The sequence below is a fragment of the Dicentrarchus labrax genome, unplaced genomic scaffold (assembly GCF_905237075.1).
Source record: "Dicentrarchus labrax unplaced genomic scaffold, dlabrax2021, whole genome shotgun sequence".
Classification (NCBI taxonomy): Eukaryota; Metazoa; Chordata; class Actinopteri; family Moronidae; genus Dicentrarchus; species Dicentrarchus labrax.
The window spans coordinates 23,242,675-23,256,398 of NW_026136705.1; the positions used below are offsets into that span (position 1 = coordinate 23,242,675).

Sequence of the window (13,724 nt, forward strand, 5' to 3'; positions counted from 1 at the left end):
GGGAGGGATTGTTCATGATTGCCAGCAGTTTTACTGGACAGATATGGGTTTTTTAAATGTAAAATACAGTGTGCAATTTTGACCTCTCTGCAACTTCATTTAATTGAGTTTAACCACTCAGTGAAACTGTTATAATTCATGTGGGTGTTAAGGTTAGAACAATCAACGCAAAACATCCTTTCAAGTTATGCCTTAAATCTTTACTTTGTCAAGTATGCCATGAGGTCTAATTAACTGGTCAAACTGGTCACATTTCCATTCTTTATATTATTCTCATGCTTTATTTGTTTCTCACAAGAGACTCCAATTTGTATCACAAAGCGCCATGCGTGTTGGCTATTATTGGGTTTGACTCAGGTTTTCCGGTATCACAAACTTTGCTTACTTTTAACTGGGGTGAGTCACCATGGTAACCCACACATGGATATCCTGCTCTAGAGCAGGTTAACTTCAGAGGATTAGATCAAAAGATGTCAACAGCCCAACTACAGAGCAAGCAGCTCAACCCTGGCAGTAGGTTCAAGGGCAGCAGAACAATATCAGGGTACACTTTACTTTAAGTTCTCTGTTTAGTATTTACAAGTGATATATAAACATTAAATAAATGGTTTATAAGATAATATAATGAAGTTGTAAGCATAATGTATGAGTAATATATCTTTACAATTGTTGACAAATAATATATATTAATAAAAACTTAAAACATGTATTTATATCTGTGTACAATACAACTGTGCTATAGTGTAATAAACTTTTTATTAAATGCTTACATACTTAATGTTAAATAGGGCAACTTAAAGTGATGCCCAATTTTAAAGAAGAAGTTGTGTGTTTGGATCTCTTTTTAACATTTCCCAGAATATAACTTTGGTCTAATTATGAATTTCTCCCCCCTTCCCTCTAACCACACGTGGGAGGGATGACTGGGTGGAGGACATCAGTCCATACAGCTCCGTATTGCTTCATATTCATATTGATTTGATCAAATCCCTCAAGTAACTATTATACCACACACTGTAATTGCTGTTTCACTAGGACTTAAAAGCAGTGGTTTTCAAACTTTTTGTGCCCAAGGCATATCAAAGGGAAAACAAAGTCTCAAGGCACAGCTATATTCATATCTGATATATGTGGTATCACTTTTATCACTCTTTAAACATTTTTATTTACTAATGGCAAAAAACATTTGACAAACAGCAATCACTCATGAAATGTATTAAGAAAATCATTTGAGAATTCAATTGGAACAGCAACATACCCATTTAAATCTGACCGGTCACAATATTAAAAATGTACAAATGTGTACAAAGTAATGAGTACATAACTTTTTTCTACAGTTGTATATATTATACTGTGTGGTTTTCACAAAATCCTACGGCACACACTATCTCAATTACACACAAACGTTGATGTCTGAAAATATTTGTTACAAGGTTTTTAGCACGCTTAAATTTAGCGCTACGGTAAGTTGTTTTTTTTTGCCATATATACATCACTGATTATAAACACACTTAAGGGACTGTTACATTTGAGAAGCAAGTGCAGGAATGCATGAATGAACTTAACAATTTTCTAAATGTTTTGTGCATTTTGTGGAAAGTTGGGTCTGGTTCTCCTTGTATTCTTAATCACTCGAACATCTGAGTAGACAATTTCATCTTCAGCGTTATCTGAAAGGAGTAAAAACGGACACTTGGAATGTATCTCACATAGATAATCCATCAAATTGAACAGTGTCAAAAGGTGTTAATGTGTGGTTAAGCTTTTGAGACTTCAGTCAATTCATGCATACCACAGAATAGTAACATTACCCAATCAAATAATCAAAATGTTCATTTTTATAGATACAAGCAATGCAGGCATGCATAAATATAAGTACGATCCTCATTGAGATGGAGGATAGAAGACAGGAACATATTTCTCTTACCATTATTAACAATCATGGGTCTTGTTTTCTTGTTGAAATGTTTGATACCAAGAAACAGAGCCAAATGGAGGAGTAGAGTGGCGACACTTGCTATCACAGCCACAGTCACAAGAGAGAAGTCAGAAATGGAACCTAGAAAATATAAATATCAACCAAAATTAGATATTGAAATGATGTAAACCTGGCATTCTCAGGGCTATGGAGATCTTTCTGAAGGATAAATCACAGATCAAGATTGTCGATGTCATGTTGTACATATCTAAAACCTGTTCCCTACAGTAGTCTTTTTAAGTGAAATGGCAATGAGGATATAATATCAACCAAACAAATACATTTTTTTTTAACATATACATTGATAACTGAAACTGGTATTTAATAATGTATTTAAATACATTACCTTTACAGCTTGTAAGGTGGATTACTGTTTGTGCTCTGCTGACATTGTTTTGAACGTTACACATCAAGTTTCCTGTCAGTTGACCATGTAAGCCGATAGTAACAATTGAAACACCGGGTTTGTGTTGGTTATGAGTACTTCCAGCCAGTGGCAGTGTGCCCAGTGTTGAGCTGCTCTGGGACTGATTGTGGTCTCTGGTCTGCATCAATAAATGGCCGTCCAAAGTCAAAATGAACTCTACTCCATCTCCCTCAGAGGAGCAGCTGATGTTCATTTGTTCTGGTGACAAACACATCTGAGCCACAGCAGGCTTTGACACTGGAGCTGGAATATTAACATATAGTAACCATTAGACAAAAAGTGGTAGAAAATATTACTTTAAAAGTTATGAGACTATTTTCAAACAGAGAAATATAGGTATAGGATTTATTTCCTATATTATGTCCTTTCAGTATAATGCAACACATTTCAATGGCATTCCAAACTGGAGGCCCCAACCTGACCATAAAGTTGAAAGAACACCTCTCTTTCAACAAAAATCTAAAGATTATAACCTTCATTAAGGGAGGATTTATTGGACTTTGGACTATTGGATTACTGTTGTATTGGACTGCATTAAATTTTAGGTCTGTGTACCTTTTTTAGAAAGTCCACGTTCACATATAAAAATACTTTTGTTGTTAATCTTTACTGCATAAATTAAAATTACATATTTAATTTGAATTCACTTCTAACAAACTGTATTCATAGCACTGTTAAATAATATTGCAGCCTACAGTATAGGTTGTTAGTAACAAATTTCAGATTTTTACCTATTGTTTTTTTATTATCTATATATGCTATACTGAATACAATATTTACAATATTTGTATAATGAAGGAAGTAATTTACCGAATTGCTGTTTGTCTACATTGGTAATGACCGTAGTTTTTATATTTCAATAACACAACTCTACAATTTTCCCATTAAAAATAAAACAAGAAATCATACCTTGTATTTCTAGATGCATGTTGATTTTCTGCAACAACATGCCATCAGGTCCATATGTTTGTAGCTGGTAATTTCCAGAGTCTCTCTTCTTTGCATTATTCAGCCTGAATGTGCCATTGTTGAAGAATGCTGAGTGATTGATGTATTCCTTATGTTGAATTGTTTTCATATTTGTTGTGTTTAACATTTTCAGTGTTAAAATGTTGGTTATTTTGTTCTTTTGCAACATTATCATTGTTACATTCGTAGGAAGGTGAAAAATGAATGGCTCCCCGATTGCGCCAAAACACTGCTGAGCTCCCATAGTTAAAGATAAATTGCATTCCATTGACCCTGATAGAAACAAGAACAACGGACAACTTAATATACTACATAGCAGTTAGCATTTCATTCACCGAAAAAGGAAACTATATATGACCATTGTAATAAAAATATCTTTCGATTTTGTATATATCATCATATTCAAACACACTCAAGTCATAGGTTAAAAATATATTCACACTAAATCTATTTGTAATTGCAATTGGTGTTATATATTTATCTATAATCTTTACTTGATAAGGGTTTCTGTTTCATTTGCAAATAACAAAATGCTAGCAAGTAACTAATGAAACCTTAAAATGGGATATAGTAGCTGCTTTAGATTTCCTAAAATGTTAAATAAATAAATCTTTAGTAGTGTTTGGTCAATACCACCAATACTGCTAACTACCAAGTTACCCTGAAACGTACCTTTTGCCAGACTCGTTCGCACCAGGGCTGTGATAATCATGTAGATGGAAATCATTTTTCTGCTGTAACACAATCATATTATCTTTAACACATGAAGAAATTCACTTGTAGGCAAAACAAACAAACAACAAAAGATTTTCTGTTTCATAGTCTGTAGTTTAAATTAAAAATACACTTTAATGAACAAGCTTGGATCCTCTGGATACCATGTGTTGATTATTTGTATAATAAGACTGTTTTCGACATAAGAATTAACATTCATAAAATTACAGAATTAATGCAATCAATAATAGATTAGTACATGTTTAACTGTACAGTACTCAAATTCAAACAACTTTTACTCACCACTTTACAATAGGTTGTCTTCTTTGTGGCTTCTTGACTGGACTGTGAATTTTGCACTGACGGAAGGATCTTTTTGGTCTCTTTGTTTTGCTGTGTGGAGAGAATTGAGGAGGAGGTTATTTGCACTCAGCAAAGAACTTCTGAAACACAGATTCTTGTTTGTATTTATTTGTACGTTTAATCACAAAGTTAATGACATTGTTTCTCAAACTTCAACCACTGAACCATTGAATTTGGTGCAAGAATATTATCTGCCATGTTTAATTTCACATTTCTGAATCATGCATTTGGAGAGCTGTTTATGTTGGTGACACTTACCTGATTGACTTTCTGAATGCTGTTACCAAGCATTATTTAGGAGATTATGGTGCAGAATATTATCTTCATTTATAATATTGTTAATTGTTATAAAGATTAGTATTCAGTGTTATGCTTTAGTCTACTAGTGATACATCCCACAGACAGGCGGAGGTCAGAAAAGATGCCATACAGTGGATACAAAACATACAGTGGGAGTGAAAAGAAACATGCTTTGAGGGATAAGGAAGCTGAATGTATGGAAAGTACATACTGTAAGTGTACTTAATACTGCAGAACCAGAGTGGGACTCATTTTCGTGCCTCAGATCAGCCCACTTTATAGTGTTGATTCCCATGCCAAAACATGCAGTCTTATTTTTTTATTCTTTTCATTTGATTCCCTTTCAATTTTTGTCTTTGTATTCTTCAGTGTATTCTACTATTAATGATAAAAAGCATAAGTCACTGGTAATATATGGGTATAAATAGTGGTGATATTTGAAGTAATTTGGTCAATGTTCACACACTGTGGTACAATAGCTCACCTGTGCCTTCCACTCTGGAGTTTATAGGCTCATGGCTTATGCCTCTTCTCGACCGCCAGCAGCAAACTGGCTGCTGCTGCTGCTGCTGCTGCTGCTGCTTAGAGACTACAATTCATTATATTCACAGAAATGTTTTGGGTAAGTCAGTAATGTTATGGGGCTTCCTACATAAAAAACAATATACTTAAAACAACCAAAGAGCTAATAGAACAATGGTCAAGCGTCAAGGAGAAGAAAGAATTTGTAAAAAGAATGTTACATATACAAATACATACCTGATATTAGAACCTAATGCTATGTAACCTAAGGGTTACAATTCCCTTGAATGTGGTTATGCAAAATGATTGCTGTCAGCTCAAATAATCACAATCAGGTGATCATGTAATAACTGAGACAGGCCTGTCATAAAACCTGACAGTCCAGAGTTAGGACCAGGAAGCAGAGCTGCTGTCTTACACACTTCTCTGCGCTTTCTTTAGAACAGTCACCCACCCAAAACCCCATAGAGACTGTGTCTGTCCCCCGACCACCTAAATTATTTAAAAAAATAAAAACAAGAGGAGTTCAACATAAAAATCTAATAAAAATTAAAACTAACTCCTCAGTAGCACAAAATAAGAGAATGAAATGTGGGCTGTTAAATATCAGGTCTCTGTCCTCTTAAGCTGTTTTAGTGAATGAATTAATATCAGATTATGATATTGATTTACTTTGTCTTACTGAGACCTGGTTGTCCCACGAGGAGTATGTTAGCCTAAATGAATCCACCCCCCCAGTCATATTAATACTCACATTCCTCGAGGCACTGGCCGAGGAGGTGGAGTAGCAGCCATATAGGATTCGAGCGTTTTAATGGACCCTAAACCTAAACTAAATTATAATTCATTTGAAAGTCTTTTTCTTAGTCTTTCTCACCCAAACTGGAAAACATTGCAGCCAGTTCTATTTGTTATAGTGTACCGCGCTCCTGGACCGTACTCTGATTTTATATCTGAATTCTCAGAGTTTCTATCAAGTTTAGTCCTTAAATCAGATAAAGTAATTATTGTAGGTGATTTTAATATTCATGTGGATGTTGACACTGACAGCCTTAGTAATGCATTTATATCATTAATAGACTCAATTGGCTTCTGTCAGAGTGTAAATAAACCAACTCATTGTTTTAATCACACTCTTGACCTTGTTTTATCATATGGCATTGATATTGAACATGTAATAGTCTTCCCACCTAATCCTTTCCTATCTGACCATTATTTAATAACTTTTGAATTCATGTTGTTAGATTATAAGCCATTAGGCAAAACTTCTTACAGCAGATGTCTATCTGACAGTGCTGTAGCTAAATTTAAGGAGGAGATTCCTTCAGTGTTTAATTCAATGCCATGTCTGAATTTAACAGAATCCTATAACGACTTTAATCTCTCTGAAATTGATAATCTTGTCGATATTGCTACAGGCTCACTACGATCAACATTAGACTCTATCGCTCCTATAAAAAGGAAATTATTAAAACATAGGAGACTAGCACCTTGGTATAACCACCAAACCCGTCAGTTAAAACAAATAGCTAGGAAATCTGAAAGGAAATGGTGCTCTTCCAAATTATCAGAATATCGCTCAAATTGGCAAGATAATCTTAAAACATATAGAAAGGCCTTCCCTAATGCCAGAGGAGCCTATTACTCAGCACTAATAGAAGAAAATAAGAATAACCTTAGGTTCCTCTTCAGCACTGTAGCCAGGCTGACAGAGAGTCACAGCTCTATTGAGCCACATATCCCCATAAACTTAAGTAGCAATGACTTCATGAGCTTCTTCTATAATAAAATTATTACTATTAGAGAAAAAATTAATCACCAACTGCCATCAACAGGTATCAGTGGCTCTCCAAGTTCAGGGACTTCTGTCAATGTAAACTTAGATATATATTTAGACTGTTTTTCTGCTATCGATCTTCATCAGTTAACTTCAATCATTTCTTCATCGAAGCCATCAACCTGTCTATTAGACCCGATCCCAACTAGGCTGCTTAAAGAAGAAGTTGTTCCCTTAATTGGCACTTCTTTACTGGATATGATTAATCTTTCTTTATTATCAGGATATGTACCACAGTCCTTTTAAAGTAGCTGTAATTAAACCCCTTCTTAAAAAGCCCACTCTTGACCCAGGGGTTTTAGCCAACTATAGACCGATTTCTAACCTCCCCTTCCTCTCTAAGATTCTGGAGAAAGTAGTCGCCAAAGAGTTGTGTGACTTTCTACATAACAATAGTTTATTTGAGGATTTTCAGTCAGGATTTAGAGTTCATCATAGCACAGAGACAGCTCTGGTTAAAGTTAATAATGACCTTCTGACTGCTTCTGACAATAGACTTGTCTCTGTACTTGTATTATTAGATCTTAGTGCTGCATTTGACACCATTGACCATGACATATTCTTTTACAGAGACTTGAGCATCAAATTGGCATTAAAGGAACCGCACTAAGCTGGTTTAAGTCATATTTATCAGATCGTTCGCAGTTTGTACATGTTAACGATGAATCTTCAATAAATACTACAGTTAGTCATGGAGTTCCACAAGGTTCTGTACTTGGACCAATACTATTTACTTTATATATGCTCCCTTTAGGCAACATTATTAGGAATCACTCCATAAACTTTCACTGTTATGCAGATGATACGCAGTTATATCTATCAATCAAGCCCAATGAAATTAATCAATTATCTAAATTACAAACATGTCTTAAGGACATAAAATCCTGGATGACCTGCAATTTTCTGATGTTAAACTCAGAAAAAAATTAAATTCTCTCTTATTTAGACTCACTGTCTAAAGATATAGTTACTCTAGATGGCATTAACTTGGCCTCTAGCACCACTGTCAGGAATCTTGGAGTTATCTTTGATCAGGATTTGTCATTTAACTTCCACATAAAGCAGACCTCTAGGACTGCCTTCTTTCATCTACATAATATTAGAAAAATTAGACACATACTATCACAGACAGATGCAGAAAAGCTAATCCATGCATTTGTTACTTCAAGTCTGGATTACTGCAACTCTTTATTATCAGGTTGCCCCAATAAGTCCATTAAAACGCTCCAATTAATTCAGAACGCTGCAGCACGAGTACTGACAGGAACTAGAAAAAGAGATCACATCTCTCCTGTACTAGCTTCTCTGCATTGGCTTCCTGTAAAATGTAGAATAGAATTTAAAATCCTCCTCCTCACCTATAAAGCTCTTCATGGTCAGGCCCCTTCATATCTTAAAGAGCTCATAGTACCCTACCCCCTAGAACACTACGTTCTCTGAATGCTGGGCTACTTGTGGTTCCTATAGTCTCTAAAAGTAGAACAGGAGCCAGAGCCTTCAGTTACCAAGCTCCTCTCCTGTGGAACCAGCTTCGTTGTGGTTCCGACACCCACCACATTAGGTGCTTGACATTCCCTTGATAAGCTTATAGTTGGCTATCTAGTCCTGAACCACCCTTGTTATGTGCTTAGCCTGACTTCGATTTCCTGGTGCACTAAGCTACTCTTCTTCTGCACTCATTCATGTCCCTTAATGCAGTACTACTCCACCTTCCGGAGTTCTTGGCCGCCTGATCCTTGCCCCTGCCTTCTGCTTACTGCCATCCATACTGCTGTCACCTGGGCGCCCCTCTCTCTCTCTCTCCCCCCACTGTCACGACACCACCCACCTGAGCCGGAGATCTGTCTTTCTGCCTTTAACAGGCAGTCTGCCCTTGTCGCCAAGTGCTTGCTCATTGTACTGTTGTCTCTGTAATTAATGTTAAAGAGTTCGGTCTAAACCCCCCCTTTTTAAAAAATGCCCAAAAAAAATTTTTTTTTTAAATTGGCCTTAAAAAAAAAAAATAATTTTTTTTTTTATGCTGGGCTTTGGTTCCTATAGTCTCTAAAAGTAGAACAGGAGCCAGAGCCTTCAGTTACCAAGCTCCTCTCCTGTGGAACCAGCTTCCATTTGTGGTTCGGGAGGCAGACACCCTCACCACATTCAAGAGTAGGCTTTAGACATTCCTCTTTGATAAAGCTTATAGTTAGGGCTGGATCAGGTGAGTCCTGAACCATCCCTTAGTTATGCTGCTATAGGCCTAGACTATTGGGGGATTTCCCATGGTGCACTGAGCTCCTCCCTTCCTCTCTCTTTCTGCACTCATTCATGTTCCATTAATGCATGTTACTAACTTCACTTTTTCCCCGGAGTTCTTGTGCTTTCTCGTCTCGCAGGTTCTTGTCGATCCTGGTGGAGCCTCCTGCCATGGTCCTGCTAGATTGCCATTGCCAATACCGTTGTTGCTTGTGTCACCTGTCTGTCTGTCTGTCTGTCTGTCTCTCTCTCTCTCTGTCTGTCTCTCTCTCTCTCTCTCTCTCTCACCCCAACTGGTCGAGACAGACGACCACCCACCTAGAGCCGGAGGATCTGTCCTAGGTTTCTGTCTTTTAACAGGCAGTTTTTCCTTGCCCTTGTCGCCAAGTGCTTGCTCATGGTGGTACTGTTGGGTCTCTGTAATTAATGTTTTAAAGAGTTCGGTCTAGACCTGCTCTATTTGAAAAGTGTCCTGAGATAACTTCTGTTATGAATTGGCGCTATACAAATAAAATTGAATTGAATTGAATAAGTTTGACTATAGACCAGGAACGTTTACCTGTAAATTAATCGCAAGTATCTTCTGTTACAGAAGAGATTCTACTTTTTATTCTCTTTGATGTACCATGGACCATAGCATTATGTTCATTTAGCATATGTGGCCTTTTATAATAAAACTGTAGCATGTACTCATGTGGGTGTGGTGGTGTCAAACCGCAATTCAGCAGTTCACAACTGACAGATGGACTGAGCAGTCATACTTAAGGATAGCCCCTAAATAAAGCAGTTGTTTTCTGTGTGAAAATCAGATGAACATTAAAATTTTATGAGAAAATTGTAAAAGGAGTAACCACAATGCAGCAGAGGCAAGATAGAGAAGGAAAAGAGAGAGGAAATAACTTACAGTTGGAGGAGGACTGACAGAGAGAGATCAAGACATCAAACAAAATAAAAAATATAATATGACGACAATATGGAGATTATTAGCAAGTAACATCAAATTACTGGACACTAAAATCAGTAAGTCTTGCATATAAAACTATAAAACAAGTCCCAACTGAAACTAACAACTAACAAGCAAACACTAGCTACATGGCAGTTGGGCTGTGGTTGCCTAGCAATGGCAGCAGTGGCAACTTGCTGCTTTAAACCACAGTGTGCAGATCCTTGAATGTCAGTGACTGTATCATGATGTCTCCATGCTATAATGTAATTGAATATCCCCGAGCTGTTAACAGCAAAACTGCAAAGGGGAAATATTAACAAAAATATAAATCCTATTCCTGCAGACACTGGCAGTGACCTTCCCCAGCCAGAGTGCTCTGAGGTCCTGAACATCATCGGGGAATAGTTCTCTCAGATGGAGGTAGAGCTTGTTCAGTGCAGGTAGCAGCCAGACGAACAGCAGCCTAATTTTCCTTAACATCAGTGACTCTGACTAACTAGCAACTATCAAGAGAGAAAAGGACAATATCAACTCACAACTGAGAGAATTTCAACAAGAAGCAGTCAGACAACTGGATTATCTCAGTGAAGAGCGTAATTCAGTTTAATTGATTCATTTCTGTGTTTTTTGTTGTTTCCCCATAATCATTTTGGTGTAAATTTTGCTGCGGACTAAAGCAATTCCATTTTTCATCATTGGGTTCATTATCTAATTTGAATTTCCAAACCGTAGTACTTGAATTAATCACTTTTGTGAATTGTATGATAAAATCACCAAAAATATATATATATATATATATATATTTACTAAATAGAAAACTCTGGAGGAAGTCATAAAAATAACTAAAACCCTGTTGAGCGTTCATTCCTAGAGACTGGGAACAGACACGTGGGTCGCTTGAGATATTATGTGGGTCGTAATTACATTTTCTTAAATATTTCTTCTATAGTCTTTTATTTCATATTTATATCTGCAATACACCTTTAAGCCACATGAGGGAGCTCGTTGGTAGGCCTCTCTGTACTGCACACAGGTTTTTTCCGCCATTCTGCAACCAGCTACAAGGAATGGATGCTTGGCTAATACGATTGAAAGCCCCAGCTAAAGATCAGATTATAGCTAACGTTAGTAAAACAACCGCCGATGAAGGAAGCCAGCATGAATTTATGAAGCTAGCCTCCTATATGGTTCCTTACCGTGTAGCCACGGAGAAACAGCCCCACTCTACTACGATACGGTCATGGTTGAAAAGTCAGCAGAAAAATTTAAACACATCCCCCTGAGTAACAACACTTTTTCCCAAATAATTCATGACATTTCAGAGCAGCTTCAAGACTAAAGGCAGACGGGGATTTTTCAGTCCAGCTCGATGAGAGCATGGATGTGTGGAATCTGGTGGTTCACATTAGAAGGCTGTAAAGTAAAATGAGATTTGACATGGAATAGACCTGATGTGGTTAACACATTGATTGACTTTTTGATAAAAATAGCTGTGCTTAACCACAAGCCTACTTGTTCTGATAACAGGTAAAGACAGAGCTATACTTTCTCACCTCGTGTTCAAAGTACAAATCTTTAAGAGACAGTTATATATATATATATAGTATAACCAAAATATATCCTGTATTTGAATCAAAAACAGACATGCAGAAATTCCCCTATTTACTGGAGGAAATCCCCAAATCCCCCAAATATTTGTATTCTTAATCCTTTGGCAATATTGTTGTTGTTAACTCCATGCCAATAAAGTCACCAACATCATCTCTTTACAGTTTTCTCTTTAAACCTTATAGTACCTGAAGCGCAAAGTGGGTGATTAGTCAATGACAGGGAAAGATGACAGAATGTCCTACTGACTCATAAGTAGCCCCTTATAATCAAAGGAATTTGGGTGAATCATATTAAAACACTTAACATCTATTGTATTTGTTTAGTTTCCATGCTGACTTGAGTTTTTGAGTATTTTCCCCCCATTTTGTCAAAGAATTTTATAAACACTTCCTGTTTTTCAACATGTAACCACATGGTGTTTATTTCTAAACCACTTGCATACACAAAGTACGTAGTACATTATACACAAAGTTTGCAGCATCAAAGCTTGTTAGAGGAAACAAAAAGGAAATAACACCTAGACAGCTCATGTCTAAGGTTGTCAACAAAGCATGAACGGAAAAATATGTGGGCAGCTTTTTCCGTTCTTAGTCTCTGTTTCAGCCACAGTGCCCGATCAGTCTGTATGTTTAATTGGAAAGACAGAACCATATATTTATAGATAGAGTGGGTGATATGGTCATGCTGTAGACTAAAAGATCTTGTAGGAGAATCAACACTGTAAAGACTAAAGAAGCTTTAGTAATTTCAGCCATGACTCAATGCTCAACGCTTTCCTGAAATGATCTAAGTTTGCCAAGAGATCTATTTAAGTATAGGTGGGGGATGAGGCTGAGGATGGGGAAGATTAATAGGCTATTTGACCAGCTATCATACTTGTTTTAATGACTACAACGAACAACGTTATGTTCATAACAGCAATTATAAGCTGACGTGAACAATAATGCACAGCTAATAATGCAACTACTGCTGACTACTAAAGATGTATGCATGGGCGTATCAGAAAATGGGCTGGCATAAAAGTTACTATATTTAAATATTTAAACACTAGACTTTTGTTATTTTGTTGAGTTATGTACTTTGCTGCGACATGCACAGTTTTCATCGCAGGGAAGTACAGCTGACTTCCTCATTTCTGATTCATGCTTTGTGCTACTGCTGTGCTTGTTTGGAACTCCCTCTGGTGCTTGAAAGGGGATAGTGACTGGAGGGGTTATCATTTGATGGCATGTGCAACTTGACTGCTAGATTCATCAAAATCCTACACACTGATCCTTTTTATATGCATTATAATATGCATTGTCAGGGAGAAAAATTAAATGGGATCCCTCATCACTAGGCTGTCTATCACATCAACTTGTTTTATAAAATAAACATGTCATCCCAAATGTAGTAAATAATTTACATAAAAAAGGACTGTCTCTTTTCACTTTGGTGTTGTGGTTATCTGGAGAAGTAAAGGTGATTATTCCACCCTGTGTGGTAACCAAGACGTGGGCAGTGTTCTCTAAAAGGAGTACATGTGACTTTAGTTCCCCCCTCTAAGAGCTTATTAGCTTCTTTTTAAAATATTTGACTCATATTTTATGTAAATGGCATTAACTTGCTTCCTGAAGATCAGGCCTCTTAAACTCTCAAGTCTTAGAAATACATTTGTATTTGTTTGAGGCATTTTCCCCCAGCAGATGGCAGTATGGCATCACTGGAATGGCCAAGTAGGAGTGACTGCTGCAGTGAGCCCTGCATAATTGTGCATCAATGGTTTTGCAAATTGGTTTTATAAAAAAATGTACTTGCCTTTTAAAGTTTGCTTTCATTATTA

The 13,724-nt window shown here is 36.7% G+C and overlaps 1 protein-coding gene across 1 annotated transcript in view; it reads right to left on the minus strand.

Annotated features, from left to right (window-relative positions):
• Positions 1-1,140: 1,140 nt before the first annotated feature.
• Positions 1,141-13,724, minus strand: part of LOC127363589 (sodium-dependent phosphate transport protein 2A-like) — a 110,501-nt gene continuing 97,917 nt past the window's right edge. Inside the window, exons 20-26 of the mRNA XM_051400269.1 lie at positions 5,236-5,323; positions 4,392-4,481; positions 4,047-4,108; positions 3,315-3,647; positions 2,325-2,648; positions 1,928-2,059; positions 1,141-1,670 (exon numbers count right to left, since the gene is read on the minus strand). The gene's annotated coding sequence lies outside the window, so the exon portion shown is untranslated. The remainder of the gene's footprint in view (positions 1,671-1,927; positions 2,060-2,324; positions 2,649-3,314; positions 3,648-4,046; positions 4,109-4,391; positions 4,482-5,235; positions 5,324-13,724) is intronic.